This window comes from Bombus flavifrons, chromosome 11 (assembly GCF_040668555.2).
Source record: "Bombus flavifrons isolate JBK064 chromosome 11, iyBomFlav1_principal, whole genome shotgun sequence".
NCBI classification, from domain to species: domain Eukaryota; kingdom Metazoa; phylum Arthropoda; class Insecta; order Hymenoptera; family Apidae; genus Bombus; species Bombus flavifrons.
In genome coordinates, this window is record NC_138452.1 from 4,802,287 (window position 1) to 4,819,947 (window position 17,661).

General features: G+C 38.5%; 1 protein-coding gene across 6 annotated transcripts in view; it reads left to right on the forward strand.

Annotated features, from left to right (window-relative positions):
- Positions 1-17,661, forward strand: part of Tet (tet methylcytosine dioxygenase-like) — a 144,160-nt gene that overhangs the window by 46,095 nt on the left and 80,404 nt on the right. The window lies entirely within an intron of this gene.

The following is a 17,661-nucleotide window of genomic DNA, read 5'->3' on the forward strand; positions in this document are numbered from 1 at the left end:
GAGATGAATTGTTTGTTTTTTTAAATATTGAACGCTAATGGTGTACTCGTGTAACGAAATTCAGAGAAACAAAGAAAGAATGAAGTTAGATCGGTTGGACGTGTGACAAGCTGAAATGATGCGATAAAACGATACTGAAGGATTAGCAAGATGAAAAATCAGAACCACCGTGACGTTTTCCCGCCGAGATTTTCCGCCGTGATAGCTTCCCATCTGTGGCGCGTGAAAAAACCGGCAGAGGGGGATAAAAAAGTAGAAGAAGGCGAAAAGGCATGAGAGATTGTTGGAGGGGTGAGAAAGAGAGGAGGAAAAAAGGATGAAACGATCGCGAGAATGAAGCGTTTCGGTGGCTGAAGCGTGTAGACCGTTACGGGCACGGGCATCGCAGACAATGCCGGATATTTTTATAGCGATTCGCGACGGCAGCTACATCAACACGACCGGTTTTCCACTCCGCGTTTGAACATCTGCCGCCTCTGTACGCGCCTGTGTGCGTTCCGCGCATGCGTGCGTGCCTGCGTGAATGCACGCAACGCCGCGTCGCGGCCGTGGCGTCACACGCGTTTCTCGATCCTCCTCGTGTGCAACAGCCATCGCCGCCGAATTACGAGAAATCGGGGAAAAGCTATTGTCGATCCGGAAATGGCCCGATTCCATGATACAGATTCTGTTGACGATAAGGGTTATCTTTATCTCTTTTTTACTTCTGAAAAGGTTATGATCGTTGAGAATGATGTTGACAGAGGCGAAGGGTCTAATTTGGAAGGCTAGTAAAAATTGTAGGGTAAAAGTAAATTTGTTCGTTCGCGATGGATTGATTTTGATACTAAAACAAGCAACCCTTGTTGCGTATCTGAATGTAATATATACTACCAAAAGTATTTGCACATACTTTTATTTTTCTAACGAAGCATCTCTTTTTGTCAGGTTCGATATATTTCTGTTTCACGATATAACGTTCGTGTAGTCATATGGAGGTACTGATAATGATACGAGAAATATACTTGGATGTAATTGATTGACGTGTAAATGCTACTAATAAATACAACGGTATAGTAGATAAATAGAATACGGTGTACTTTCTTCAGTCAGTGTAGAAGTAATTCTAATTATAAAGTGGTCTTATAGGGTTGGGAGATTGCGTTTGGAAAACAGTAAAAATTGTAGAATAAACTGGTAGATAGTCAGTATCGGAGATAAGATACAGAGGTAGAAAAGCGTAACTTTTTTAGTTTCATCTTGAACCGAGATGAAGGAAAGAAAAGTTGCGTTTTATTCCAGAAGTAGTTAAACTTTCCTAGCTACAAAGTTTTCGTTGAAGTAAGGTAAAGCAGGGTGATTTTGGAAGTTCGGAAAACGATCGAAACTGTAGATTAAATTTTCTTCCTTGCGGAACTTCGCTTTCGCAGGAACTGTCGAATAAGGGAAGCTTTCACGAAGGCTCTTTTATTGCTCTCGTACGGTTACGTAACTCAAATTCATTTTATGTCGTCGATCTTATATAACCTGATAAACAATTGAAAAAGTATTTCCCTTTCGAGTAAAAGTAGCAAAATTTTAAAGGAAACGAATTTGTAAAGAGCTTCATGAACACAACAAATTTTAATATATAACAAGAAAAAAGCATTTAAATTTGTTTAATTCTTCATTCAAATTATAAAAAAGCACTTTGATCTATTCTGTTGATTTAAAATGGTACTCGAAGCGCGTCATAATAACTAAACAATGTATCTGGTGAGAATCATTCCAAACCAGCGAAAAACCGAGGAAACAACAAGCTCGTAATTTGCTAATAAAACAGAATTATTTGATTAATATCTCCGGTGTCTTTTATGAAAATACACTAAAGAGGTACTAAAAAAAATGAACTAGTGGATTATAATGGCGACCATAGCCAGGGTCAGGGACGTTCCACGACGAATCGTTCGGTATCAGCGTGCCGTTTTTCGCGACAGACGCAAACGCGCGCGGTTCGGCTCGTACGAGGCTGAAACGAAACAGCCAATCAATCAATTCTCTGCCGGTACAATTCACCCAATGAGATCTGAGTGAATTGCATTAACCTACAGACATACATTACGCGCGTCTGTGCGCGAGCACGGTGCGCCCGAAGGATTGACGATGATGATTATGATGATGATGACGCCGTAACGCTGGTCAACCATAGGTTCCACTGTCTCACGTTCATTTTTGCATTTTCCGTACGACTAGCCGCGTCATTCATTTCTGATAAATTTCACAATTTGACGTTTCTTTTCCTCCATTTCCTTTATTTCTATTGGAAAATTCTCAGTATTCTTTTGCTATTTGAAGAATATTAATATTATATTGTTAATACTATTTGCGTTATATAGTTTCAGAAATTTAAAGATATTCTAGTGGTGATTTGTAAAATTAAGTGTATTGGAAATTCGAAGATTTAAATTTGAGAGCATGAAAGTTCGAATCTAAAAGTTTAGGAATTTGAAGATTGAAATGGGAGAGTTTGTGAATGTGAAGCGTCAAAATTTACATTATAATATTTCGAACTCTGAATCAAAACACTTGGTAAATGTAAATATAGATGTAACAATTTGGAAATTTACATTCGAAAGTGTGGTAATTTGAATTTAAAGATTGAGAAATTTATATTGAAAATATGGAACTTTGATGTTTCAAAAGCGAAAGTCGAAGTCTGCGATCCTACCAAATCTTTGCGCAATCGTTTCGTCCCACACCGAAGGATAGGACGGTGACCGTTTTGTACGGTTGTTTCTTGGATTTAACTAGCCCTCGAGGATCCCTTCTCTCTAGGATGCAACGATTATAATTTCAAATAGTTCCCTTGGTCGTTCGCGATTTCCCGCTTCCAAGCGTTAAAATGTGACTCACGAGATCTTGGAACTGATGAATTCAATGCACAATTAAAGTCTCGATGCGAAGGGGAACGTTAAGTGTCTAATAACTATATACCTGAATGTTTTATTCATGCAGCTATCCTTCTATTACTCTTCTATCTTCAATTACTCTTACAGGAGAAAAAAAGCAGCACGATAAGTTTCTCCGATTAAATTTTCCAAACTCCCAAAGACAAAGGACGTACAATGGCTCACAGAAATATTTGGACGTTTACCACTGAAAACTTCAACGTATATGTCGTACGTGTTATATAAAAGATTTTCAAATTTGATTAGCATTGCAGCGAGAGGCGACCGGTTATCGTTATGTTGATTTTAAAACCAGTCTAAAAATAATCTGGATATTGAGGCTTATTACATAATACGATGGACAATTGACTACAAATACTTGCGTAATCTATCTGAATCTATGTACTTGCATTAAAATATCTTGTAGTTTCTACAGCGGCTACAAAAGGTATTCGTTACCTTTATCCAACGTATTTAGTATTTAGAACATTTTTATACTAATTAAATAAATCTAAATTTAATAGATCGTGACAAACGATATTTCTAAGGTTACGAAGAGTGTGGAAAATTACGTGTCTAAGATCGAATAGAAATACAACTTTAGCAACCTATTGGATTTTTAATCTGCTCCCATGTAAAAAAATGGCAAACGCGATCTATCGTACACCTGCTGTATAACCTTTGTACAAAATTCTCTATAAATATTCAAATGAAACTTGCAAAATGAATTCGACGAACGGCGATGAACGAACGAGCGTGTTCGTTAAAATGATGGACTCTTAGAAAATTGCTGGCACTTCCGTCTCCACGACGAATTACCCAATGACGAATCACGTCGGGCATCGCGACGATCGAAGAACACACGGCGCATTATGCACAGGCACGTATATCATGTGCATACGGTCGCATACGATCCGTGGATCACGTGGATCCCGGATCCTGTAGGAAGATTTCGTGGAAACGGCTATTCCCTTCGGCGAACCGGTCTCTGGTACTTCGGAAAAAGACTTATAGCCCCATGGAAAACCGTTCCAGTTTACCTACTTGTGTAGGCCGTTCTACGTTTTTCTGTTTCTGTTACGCGACCTTTGATTCGTTAGTTCTGCACACTTTCTATCTTCGCGAAGAATTATTTGGAGAAAGGTAGAGGTACCACGACGATTGAGAAATGGGATTGGTGGCGTTATTAAAGAGCTGTGTATAATTGTGGATGGATTTACGAGTCTTTATATTGAAACAAAGTGTATGACGACAATGAAAGAAAGTAGAGATATGAATTATGAAGAAAATTATAGCATTTGTGTGTGGTGAGAAGAATGCAAAGAGTATTTCTTGGTGTAAATTCTAAATTATAGATTTTTAAATCTTATTATTTTCTCTTCGAGAGAGGAAGAAAGAATAGACGAGAAAATATTGCATGAAATTTCTTAATTATTTCTTCGCGTAAAGTCCCTCCTTCTCTGTAATATAACTAAACGTGATCTCTCTAAAATGATGTTTTTCCGTTTTTGAGGGTTGAAATCTACTTGAAACGTAAGGATTATTTTCTCTGAAATGTTATATTTATAAAAGTTTTGCTTTCCAAATTTCCAAGTAACATCGTTCTAACGTCGGTTTTTATCGAGATCTTTCTCCAACTTTGCTCAACGATAAAAAGGAAAGAAAGCGTGGAGTGGGGGCTTATCTGTTATGCATAAATTTATCTACTACAGCTCGTAACTATTCGTCGCGCGCCATAGACGATTTCCCCGATAGATAGAGAGACACAGTTAAGTTCGTGTCAGGTAAGAAGGCCGTACATAAATATTTGCCGCGATAAAACGCTCGAAATTTCGATAGCGTGTACTGAAAACACCGCAGTGAGATACGCGGCCAAGTAATATTCGAAGCTCTTCGCCAAACCGTTCGAGACATTCAAGATCAATATTTTAGTGGATATGATAGCGGTGGTGAAGGAACTTGAAAAAAAAAAGAAAAAGTGGCTGAAAGTTTTACTAAAAATGTATTCTGATACGCGTGTACATATACATTCGCGTACATATATTATGTATTCTTCATTCTATTTATAATACGATATTCAATAATAAATTTAATGAAATTACTAGCGTGACGAAAGGACATTCTTTGATGAAAATATGATCTTGAGAGAAAGATGTTTGTTCTAGAATATTCTTCAAACGGATGGAATAAATTTGTATACCTTTGTTTCTCTGTCTATCTTCATTGCATTATACTTATTCATCCTGATTAAAAGTAGATTTCGGTACGTGATATTAAACGGTTGTACGATTTGTTATAATCCATCTTTAATATTTTCTCTTCGTTTTCGCAGAGCTAAAGTTTCTTCTGAGAAACTCTAGATCAAATCATCGGAAATTTTCTAAAAGCTGCGATTCTGCCACCCTATTCGCGAAAACACGAAAGACACGAAGTTCGCGTAAGTTTCTGCGGAATCGTTGGAGGGCAACGGTGGCGACGATCGATATTCCGCCGTCGGTCGTCCCATTGTTCGACGGATTTAATTAAAATTGCCAGGATTCCCGCGAACGATGCGCGCCGCCTCAAGAATTTCTTCATAACCCCATGCAAATGTCGCCGTGCAACGGATTCCAAACGGTGGCTGTTGCGTGTAATTGGGCTCTGGCCCGTGGTCGATTCGTCTCGCGTGTCGATCGTTTGCACAACGAATACTTTCCTCGAAACACGAGGGCTCGACATGGCGTCCCTTCTTCCGGGACGTTCACGACGCCTGCCAGAAGTCGGTACTTTATTTTATTATGTATGAAGATGATGATCGTCTTTTTCTCTTCTTTTTTTTTTTTGATGACTATCAAAACGATCTGTTGCGCAATATAACGCAACTCTCGAACAAAATTCACAAGGTTCTGTTGGAAGAACTGTCAAATGTTGATTCGTAAAATTTTTGAAATAGGAATGGAAATGGTAGAAAGTATCGTAAGTTGACGTATCTACGTTAACGAAATAGATTGGTTAATTTGAAAAATTATTTGGTCGATCGTCGAAATGATTCTGAGTTGATAAAGGATAGAAAAATAAAAAAATCGTATTTACAAGCGTTACATCGCTCCATTTTGACTTTAATACGCTTTGCCATGCCTTGCAACGATTTTCGAATTTTCTCTCGAGAACGCTTTCAGCATGCTATTCCGCGGTTCGCAACGAGTCTAATATTTTCTTTTCCACTTGAAAACATCTTCACTATTTTCCTTCGTACTTGAGAACGTTACGTGAGAATCACTATTTTCTTTCCTACTTAAAGATAGCAATATTACTGCCACTTCCGTTTTAAAGCAGCTTCGTTACCTCGTAACAAACGCTTGATGTTTCTGAAAGAATGAACAATGTTCCATGGAAACAAATAACCTCACCGTAAAACAACTCTGAAATGTAATTTCCATTCGCAAGACATGTTAGTAGGTAAGAATAGGAATGAATTTAAAAGACTCCTTTCTTATCTTTGTGTTTTTATCAAAGTGAATAAATCCACTCGAAAAATGTTCTACAATAACAACACCATTCCATTCGCAAATTATTTCAGTTAGAAGAAGAAAAATAAATTTTCCTCGTAAATTTGTGTGGTGAATAATGAAATACTGAATATAATTCAATAAATTGCGCGGTATCTACGAAACGTAGCAATGCTATCAAATTGACATTCAACTAAAAACTGTACCAAAAGTACATAAAGCGGCAGTTACGCGAACGGCTTTTGGTCGATGAAAATTTACAACATGCACACTTTTATTTCGATGCTCGTTAAACGTCACGCGTGTGCGTGACATGTGCTCCACGCTTTGATCAGATACACATACACATGCCACCAATACAGGCATAACCGGTATGCCAGTATAAAATTGCGTTTCGAGGCCAGTAATTACTTTGTCAGTGAAATTTATCTGCCTTCCCGTCGATGATCTTGCCCTTACCTTCCTGGTGACGCGAAATTACAGCCTCGTTCTCATTAATACATTAATTACCACTTTATGCATTCTCCGTGTATTAACGTATTAATTAACATAATTATACTGCAACTTCCCTCCCCTTCTCTGTATCCATATTTCTGGTATACAGTGAAGCCTTACAAAAGGCGACGTAATTAGAGGTCGGAACCAATTCGCATAGTAAAATAACGTATCGTTTAACGTAAGCCGAATAATATCTAGAATACTCGAGTATATATCTATATATAAGTAGGATACTTGATTTGAAGATTTGAGTAACGGAATTCTAATAATATCGCACTATAAGTAGACTGCGGATATTTATGCAAATGTATAATTTTATGACAATAATTAAAAGAGTAGGACATAGGCAAATATTTGCTTCATCTAAATATTATAACGAGTACTGTATTCTGAACGTTTTAATTTCCCTAACGTCTGAATTTCTTATAGATGCATGGAAATCTGTAGTCTACTTTCGAGTAATTTGAAGCCGAGCGTTACGTGAGTAGAGATTAGAAATTGTTTAATTTCCAAAGATTTAAATCGTAGAACAACATAAACAGAGAAAAGAAAAATTCGGTGAAATGGAAATTTTGGAACGGAGAGATCGAGAGGAATTCGAGTCTGAAAGCTGAGATATCGAGAAGAGTTCGGATTTTCTAACAAGAACAAATTTAAAGAAACTTAGATTTTTAAACTAAACGATAATTCTACACAGTCCAATGCTTCTATCAAATACAAGAACATACCAATTTAAATATCGAAGAATGTCAAGCTTTCTAAAATTTCTTATATCGGCAAGAGACCACTCAATCTTAATATGAAAATAAATTGCCAAAACGGAGGAATTCGAGAAACGTTAAAAAACGATTAATTGTGCGTTAAAGAACGGAAGAATTGGGTCAGGTTTTAAAAAACAGCCGTCGTTCGTTTCGTTTTGCTTCAGGAAATTTGTGGTTTATTTCCGGGGCGTGCAGAAACCAACCTGACCGTGCAGGTGAATTCTTATCAGCCAGTGCAAACCGATAAATTAAAGGATGAAAACGGTGCTACGAGATGATGTCACGAACGCGACGATTACTTCGCTCAGGCTCTGGTAGCAAAACCAGATCCTCGAAGAGGATCGAGCAGGAAGTATCGCTCTCTCCCTGCTTATTGAGGATCAAAGGCGGCTGCTCCATTCTCGACAGATAAGAAAGCGTCGACGTGCTCGTATACCGTTCCCTCGAGGGTGTGATTCATTTCGTAAAGAACCAGAAATGAAGTACGAATCAACATCCTCGTAGTCTTTCTTTCATTTTTGTGATCATGTTTTCGTGTTGAGGAAATCTTTATGGATAGCTTTTATGTTACATTTACAGGTTTTTGCGTTTTTACGACTATACGCTCACGAAAATTGTTGTTTCGTTGAACATTTTAGCCTTTATCGCCTCATTTATAGTATTATTTTATGGAATTGCACGATGACTTTCGCGATTGTTCTATTTTTATGATCGATACGTAGACTATTGATAATTTCGAAAAACTTTTATGTTCTTCTAATTCATGAAATCCATTTTATTTGTATTTTTATTTTTTCGACTCGAGTGATATCAGAAGTCTATATTTTTGTTAGCAGCGTGTACAACCTACAAGTCTAATTATCGTTCGCACGACGCACGTGTGTGCAGTTAATGTGAAAATCCATTAAAACGTGAAAATCTGTTAAAAAAAAAGAGTGTATAGTATATAACGTACGATATAAAAAGACACAAGAGGAAGCTGGAGAAACATCTCCAAACTCCGATCCACGACGAACTCCAATCAACTAAATCCCAAGATCGTTGATCCTGCTGAAACACCAACGCTGTCCGATCACTCTGAACAACCCCCAAATCCACTTCTGAAGTTCTTCGGCTTTCGATTGACCAAGGAAAAGGTTCTCTTTTTCGCTCTGTTTTCGGGCGGCGTTGAATCGGAACGATCAGATACAATGGGCGGCGCAGCTCGCGTGTAATCATCGTTACTTTTATGAATCTATAACACGGAGAACGGAAGTGTGACAGCGTTGACGGCATTCCAACATCTCTCTTTCTAACAATCCCTTTCCATCTCTGTTCTTCTTGCCGGCAATTCAACGTTACGCCATCTCTTGCTCTCTCGTACTCTCTATTTTTCGCTCGTCGCGATCAAACGACGTCAAACGAGGATGAAGTCAAGCGGAGAAAGAGACAGAAAGAGAGAAAGAGAGAGAGAGAGAGAGAGAGCTGAGCATGTAACGCAACGATATAAATTGATTACGTTGGAGCGAGGATGGCCGGTAGTTTGGTCCGAGCCAGCTCGGCTGCGATCGTGGATAGAAAAATCCTGGGAACGAGACCCTCGCCAACAACGGGCCCGAGAGCGAGCCAATGAAAATAAAAAGGATGTCAGATTGCCGCGGCGTCGGAAGTTACGGATTAAGTTAGGAAGTAGACAGTTAATGTCGCCACGGAGAGAGACCGACCTATCAGGAGAAAATGAGAAAGAGACACATCGTTGGATCGTTCAGCGTGTGTCGGACACGTTGGATTCGTCCGTGTGTGTACGTTCGTTCATTGGTTCGATTGCTGACAACGTCGTTGAAAAAATTGCGCCTCGCTTACTCGCGAGAGACGAGCGACCGATTTTTACCAAGCATTCGCTCCGTTTTATAGTTTTTGATCGCTTTTAGTAGACGTTTGATAGATGGTGGTGGAAAGTTGAGATTTACCAACCTTCTAGAAGGAAAATATTGGAAAACTTTCGTTATAGCAAGATCTGTTTTGCAAATTCTAATTATCTGGTCCTGGTTGAAAGTCGTTTGCAAATGATTCTCTCAGGCTTCGGATAGAAAAGAATTTGTAGAAACTTATTTTTGCCTCCTCTTTGGTATTTTTGAATATTTGTTAAATTATTAGGTTTGAAGCATCGTTACAAATATATTTTTCTCTCTTTTAGTCACACTACGATTAAGGACTTTTGATATTAGATTAATATCTTCGTGCTGCTTTCTGTGCAATATATTTCCAGAAATATATGTACAGAAAGCAGATTTGTCCAAAAGAAAACTATCGAAGCGACGACATATCGATCTCGAACGTCACACTTGGCTTCAATAGTCGACGTCACCGGACAATGGCCGTGTATTGACCTCTGGAGGGTGGGTGAGATGGCGATATTACGTCTGAGAGATGAAACCTTGACCCTAGAGCGAAGGCTGTTTGGGTGTACCGGTCCGGCATTGGACGTTTCCGCGTTCCATTTCCTCCTGCTGTTTACTCTGATCAAATCAAAACCCATTAAAAATCCGTTATCATCATTCATTCTCGATAACAAACCTGGAAATAAATTCATTTCCTTTTCAAGTCTCTGATATCTTCAGGTAAAATCTTAACAAATTACAAAATAGATAACTATGTATAAAGAGGAAAAAATAAAAATCCCAATATTCTTCGCCAGATATTCATCGCTTCGAAAGAGAACCCACTGAGTTAAAAGAAGAAGATACATCTACTCGAAGAAATGGAACAGTGGAAACCTCAAATTGTCTATCAAACTTCCAATGCTTCAAAAGAAAGTTGATCAAATTAAGGAAAGAAAGGATACCTGTTAAAAAATGTAGAAAGGTAAAAGCCGTAGAATATTTTTTCAAATCTCTAACGCTTCAAAAGAGAAAAATATGAAATTAAGAAGGGAACAGATATCAAATTGAAAGAATAAAAATTCCAAATTCGCAACCAAATTTCCGTTAACTTCCAAGCATTTCTCTTTTCTGTGGAACAATTTTTTCCAAGTATCGAAAGCTGCCTGTTAAGAAAAAAGGAAAAGAAAAGTCGAGAAAGTTAGGCACCCATGGTCCCGTTGACTCGAATTTCATTGGTTCGATGATATTTTTTTGCCGACGGTACCGCTACTCTGACCTGAAATAGAGCTGATTTACGGTGCCCTAAGGGATCCTTTTCAACGATGTCTCGCATTCTGATGACGGATCATTGTTCCGCTGAAACAATGTCAACCGATGGTACTACGTTAAAGGCCATAGACCACGAAGTTTCATGCTGAAGAACGATGTCGACTCGATCCTCTTGATTAGAATCGCTTTTTGCTACATTGTCGATCAATGGCGATTGTTGCGTATGGTGTTCATTATTGAGTGATCGCAATCATGCAGACTGTTGTTCGGTTTGATGGGTTTGTCGATTGTTTCGCTACTGCGTTAACGATCAGATGATCGTGTGTGATCCGACTATCTTTTTCTTCTTTATTTGTTGCCAAATGTTTCGAATGTTTAACACAGTGTGATATTGATCTTATAATAGAAGCAATTGTTTTCAGTTACGGTAATATGCAAAAGACGCGTTTAAATTTCTTCGTTGCAACCTTCATTCTGAATTCCATACATTATTCATTGCACAGGGAATTTTGATCGTTATGCAATCTTAATTACCAGAACTATTAAAAAATAATTTTTCCACAACTTCTTCGGATCCTCCTTCTTACAAATACTCTGCGACATTATTAGTAAATTCGCACGATATTTTCGCTTGTCTTCTTACACACAGGTTATTTGCCTATGACTTTAAAAAGATCAACTGAAAATTCTAATAAATGTAAGAACATCCCTTACAGAATCAACGATCCAAACAGTGGCACGGTTAAATAAAAAGAAATCTTATTTCATTTATCGATGAACGTATCTACAAATTGAAGTAACATTGCATCGATGACGAGGCATAAAAAATTACATACTTCGAGAAGGAGAAGAAATGCAATGGATGAGAGTTAACAGGTATACAGACACGACTGCAACGATAATTCGTCCCCATCGCTTTAATATCTTCTTTCTCACACGAACGTCGCTTATCCCGATTACGAATCTCGATTCACCGATTTAAGATAAAAAAAACACACGCTCGAGGTTGAAACACTTCCCTTTCCCTTTGAGTTTGAGTCGGTGCGTGTCTCGCATGGGATCCGCAGATTTGCCTACACCTTCGGCAAAAAGAAACGAGGGTGATGGAAAGAGAGAAAAAAGGAGAGGATGAGGCACGATGAAAAGGGGCGGGAGAACGAAACTGTGATAAAGTAGAACCCTCGATTGTGGAAAGGCCCTCTCTCCGAATGGAAACGGGCGGTTACAAGGGTGGTGTTACGATTGTTGGCAGGGTCGGGGACACGACTGTCTCTCTTTCTCTCTCTTTCTCTCTCTTTCACTCTCTGTGTCAGAGAAATCCATCCTATTTCCGATATCAGGGTCATAAGACCAAAGCAAATCGACCGTCCGTGGTACCTTTAAAGATATTCTATTTCGACAACTCCAATAGGAATTCAGCGAATGTAAGTGCTTTTTTTTCTTTTATTTTTTCGAGAAATGAGATAGACACACGTGTCGTTTGCACCTGTAGATTGTTTCTCAGTGGTTGGTTTAAGAGTCTCGTTTTCTTTTTACGATGGATACGATGTAAGATTCGGATGTTGAAATGTTTAAGTTGTGAGTGATACAGTGTATACAGCAGTGTAGTATTAGAGATTTTGATGTAGGTTTGTGATTCAAAGAAAACGCGATTACGTATTCCTGGGCAAAGATTAATTCGAGCCAATTAATTCTAATGTAAAGTGAATATTACAGATATCAATGATAAGTCCCTTCAAATAATTTCTTCGTAGATTTTTGACCAAAGTATTTTCTGACGTAAGAAGATTTGAAATTCGTTCTCTCAAGTGGAATATCGTATTGATTGCAAGCCTTTCTCAGTAAAGACATTACAAGTTCCAACAAAATGGAATCAGTCGCTGAGATCGTCTACTAAATCTTCGCATGATCTTATGATTTTTAAAGAATGTCTCCTTACAGAAACTATGTACTTAATGTTTTCTCTTATCACGTTAATTTTTACCTTTAATTATACGTAACGTCTCACTGTCACGATGTTAACTCGTAGCATTGAAATGCTTACTTAACTAGCTATCAAAAAAATCATAAAGTAACGAATCAACTACCTAATTGCTAAAGTAACTGGCACCTAAAAAACCCCACTTCTACACCCTACAAACTCTCTGTCTGCCTGCATCTTCTCCTCTCTCTCTCTCTCTCTCTCTCTCTCTCTTTCTTTCTCTTTCCGCTAAACCCAAACTCAAACACCTGCATAGGCGAAAAGGGAAACCCGAATGGGGTTCAATGGCCCAAAATGACACGCCGTACACGTTGTACCGCACCTTATCGTTTCCAAAGCCGGGTATCATCGGGGCAACGCGATCCAAGAACGAGGGACAGAAACGAAAGGGATATCCCGAAATCGAGGCAGAAGGGACGGTAACTGACCTAGGTCTGGCTCGGTGGCAGAACATCGGCGTTAAGTAGAATGCAACGTGAGGGCGTTGTCCTTGACACTCTCTTCTCCTCTCTCCCAGTTCCCTTTATCCTCAACCTATCTCTCTCTCGCTTTCTATGTTTCCGTGTCATCCCTCCGGTATTAAGATATCAAATGGCCAAATACGAAGTCTCCCCCGTCAGCATCTCTTACTCCAGATGTCATGTGCCTCGTGGCTTGTGACTACGAGTTAGTCCAACAGGAGAAACACGAAGAAAGAGAGAGAGAGAGGGACGGAGGAAGTCAACGGCTACCCTTTTCTGTGCTGGTAATGTATCGCTTGCCCTCACAGCCCTTAGAGAAACTCGGGACACACTCACTCGGGGGTGGGTTTCGGGATCATGAATGAAATCCCTCCTGGAGGGTCGACTCTGGGGTGCCTGACCCTCCGTACCCATACCCTCGGCCGTTCCTGGCCCAACAGAGAAACGCCGCCGAGAAACAATAACATGACCACGTGGACTGTCCACGTGTTTTCATCTATGGACGTACATAGAACTTTATAGGTGTATAGGCACAAGGAGCGACTTCGATAGAAGCTTCTTGGTGGTGTGGCGTGTTGTAGACTGAGGGGGCTAATCGGAAAGGTGGTAAAGCGTTGATTGGAGGGTGACTGGAGTGGTGATGGCTAGGTTAGCGAGGCACCATCGTGTTAATGTTTTAACAGTTTAGCGCGTTTCACAATCGGAGAACATTAGGGGCGTTCGTGGTGTTGGCTCGCGCATACTATGTTTCGTAGTATATCATATAAGTAGAGTTTGAGAATAGACAATTTGTCGTTTTTCATGGGAATTGGATAAATTTGCAGCTACGCTTTTTGCAGAATTAAATGATCTTTTGCTACATGTTTATATAGAAGATTGTTTTTTTTTGCGGTGAATGTCGGATTGCAACTGCATTTTAATTTCTTTGGTTCGTATCAGTATTATAAATACGTTAATCGTCGATGGTGCTACTGTTAGAAGATAAGTCTAAAATATTTAACGATAGAGGACAGAGAGAAATTGTATGTAGCGAATATTATTAATTGAAACAATTAATTTGGAAAACGTGGTTTTTTATCGCATTAGGAGTTTCGATTTGGAGTGCACTCTATTCAGAATAGAAGAGTAGAAACGAATAAAAGAAATTTAATATCGATATCATATTTGAATCGAATAAATTACTTAAATTTAGCCTTCACAAATATGATTACTACAATCTTATTTTCTCTTTAGTTCAAGTTTACATTGAAATACTTTATCGCTTGCAGCTACTTCTTAAAAAATTACCATCCATTTTAAAAGTTATTGGGAAATATTAATTTTCCAAGAAGAATCGATTGGACACATACTTGGTTGTTCCTAACGATATGAAGGCACTTATTATTAGAAATTTGAGACATGTCGAGGAAGAAAATGTTTTATAAAATTTGAAGAGGCGGTACACGCAGATTGGGAGGTTCCGATGTTTTTTATCGAAAGATGGAAACGAGGGGGATAACGACGACGAGTAGTTCGAAGTTGAGGCAATAATAGATTGGGTGAAGGTTGTTGCAGAGCGTTTAAAATTAGATGAATGAAATATATCGATCGGCAGGGTTACGTAAATTCCTAATGAGAACGGTGATATTACGTAAAATTGTAATGAAAAGGAAAATGCTGCAGTAACCAAAGGAATTTCGTAATAAACGCTATTTATCGTGCGGTAATAAATAACCCTTTGAATTTACCCCTGCTTTTTCTTCGCATCCCCGTTGCGCAACCTATACTCCAATTGAATATTTCAAAGCGAAACATTCATCATTTTTTGCAAATATTCCTCGAAAATTGTGTGTTTAATCATTAAACAAATAACGCGTTAAACTTCTAATCAAAAAGTAGAGTGCACATAATACAACATGTAATATAGTGTTGCAAAAACAGAATCTGGAGAAGACCATCTCTTTCACGAGCGTTTGTATTAGGTTGTCCGAAAAGTTTCTTTCGTTTTATGAGGAAATAATAGACGCACGTATTTTGTTCATTATTTTGTCGAATTACGTACGATCCATTTTGTTCTGTTAAGACAAACACCGCGACATTTCACAGACATGGTTCCACGTTTGTATGAAGGTGCATTGTTGTAAAAAACACGTTTGCGAAAGAAAGACACTTTCCGGACAACCTAATACCATTCTCTAATAATTCGCGTACTTACGATTACGATAACTTGAAACGATTCTACAAAACTAAGGCTACGCTCACGAACTAGAAGCAAATTTGTTATTTAATAATTTCTTTCTCCCACGAACGACAACATTCGACCGTCGATACCATGCAAATGAAGAGTATTCTTCTAATTCTCAAGAGTACTCGATTATTGCTTTCTCTCTGCCAGAAGCGTTCCGAACGATCATTCGAATAAAGAAATTACACAGACGATGGATACGTGTTTTGCTATAATACCTGGTGCAGAAAAACACGTATTAAGTATTCCCCTGCTGTTTTAAAAGCACGTTACATCCATCAGTTACACCTGCTCGGAGCGCAGCGTCGCGCGATGCTTCCGTCGCGTCGTTTCCACCGAACAGCGTAAAAATGGCGCGTAAGTTGCTGGAAATCAAGATAGAAGACCAAACCGCGTGAATTATATCGTTGTATCATCCATATTCGGGATGAAACGTGATCAAGCCGGAAAAATAAGAATCGATTCGTGAAAGGATTGTTTTGATATCAGATTAGATATTAGAGTAGAATAGAAGATGAAAACCAACCATCATCGTAATCGAAGAAGAGTATCGGAAATTTCTGCATAGTTAAATTATGATAGTGAAATTTTGTAAAATGAAAGTTACAAATTAGTTGTACCAGTTAGCTTTCTTACTTAATTGATAGAAATATCGGCCCGTAATAAAGCAAATGAAATTTTACAAAAATCGCAAAGAAACATAAAAGAAAGGCGTAAAATTGGCGTAAGGTCGTAAAAGAAGTCTGGAACCTACTACTCGTCTCTTGTCTATCTTTACTAACTAGTATTATTAGTTAGTAAATTATCGTACAAGAGGAACCAGAAGTCAATTTTTTGCAAAATTGACTCGTTGTCGGTACCGTTACCATACCGATTTTATGGTCGGTGCAGAGTGAAAGTTAGTTGGTGTTTGAAAAATAGAAGCTGGCAACGAGGGATATAGCAAAGATATTAGGGAACGACGTATCTTAATTTCTCGGCTCTTTGATAGTATAGAAAGTTACATGAGAAAAAATGACAGGAAAGGGGTAGAGAAATATATAGTTGTTGTTATTCGTTATTAGTCAATGTTTCAATTACATAACGCTATGTAACAAATGAAATAAATTGCATAAGAATACGTTGCATAGAATTTTGTTCGTTACAATAATATTCAATAATATTAATAATATTCAGCACCATGTCCGATAAAATATATTGCTATCCATCGAATCCATTCGACCAGGTTTCCCTCGATTCAAACTGAACAGAAACGTCATAAAGCTGGTGGCAATTTTCTCGTCCGCTTTGTTAATCATATTTCTATGAGCTCTTACAACCAGTTCAGTTTTCTCAGGAGTTACCTACAATGGGCAGCTATCTGGGCCGCTCGTTTTCCCATGAACAAGGTTGGAAGGTCGAGGAGGGCTTGTTACATATCCGACCGCTTATTAATCCACTCCGTAAACAGACAGAACCTTTTCAACTTGACGGCTCCCCTAGCCTCGCAGTATTTCGCTGAATTACCAAGCGATTCGTTGAAAACCACAGATTGAACGCGATAACCGCGCGATCTAAGACCAAACCTACCAAATTCCTACCAGATGTCAATCGATCCCTGATGATGTCTTCGAGTTCCATGGAAATTTATGCAAACCATCCCTGTACAAGGAGAAGACAAAGTAGAAGAAACTTCGTTCACGTGGAAAGAAGATCTTCTGCGAATCTTCTTGCTTTTCCCTCTGCCAATGATAAGCTTTGGATCGATAACGTTTTAGTTGAGTTTGTTCGATGATATAGCTATAACATGGAAAAATTGGAAATGGAAATTGTTAAAATTCGTGTGTTACAGTTTGAGGCTGAAGAAAAAAGAAGGTAGAAGAGAAAAAACAGAGAGAGAGAGAAAGAGATGATCGGTCGAGAGAAAAGCTACGAACATTTAGATTTATACAACAGCGATTTAGGAGATTTCCGATTGGAAATTATCCCTGATTGATCCTTATACGAACAACGTGCTTCTTCTTTACGTCGTAGTCGCGTTGTTCGGCTTTCTCGTCTGTTTCGTATTACGTTACATTCGCAACAGTATCGATTCGATTTAACGCATCGATTCCTTGGAAATGACGAAAAATTACAAACTTGTATGCTTACGACAGCATACGCAATATATTAAGAAATTTATCAAAACGACAAGCAATAAACGTATTACAGGATGAAAGGGGAAAGAAGAAC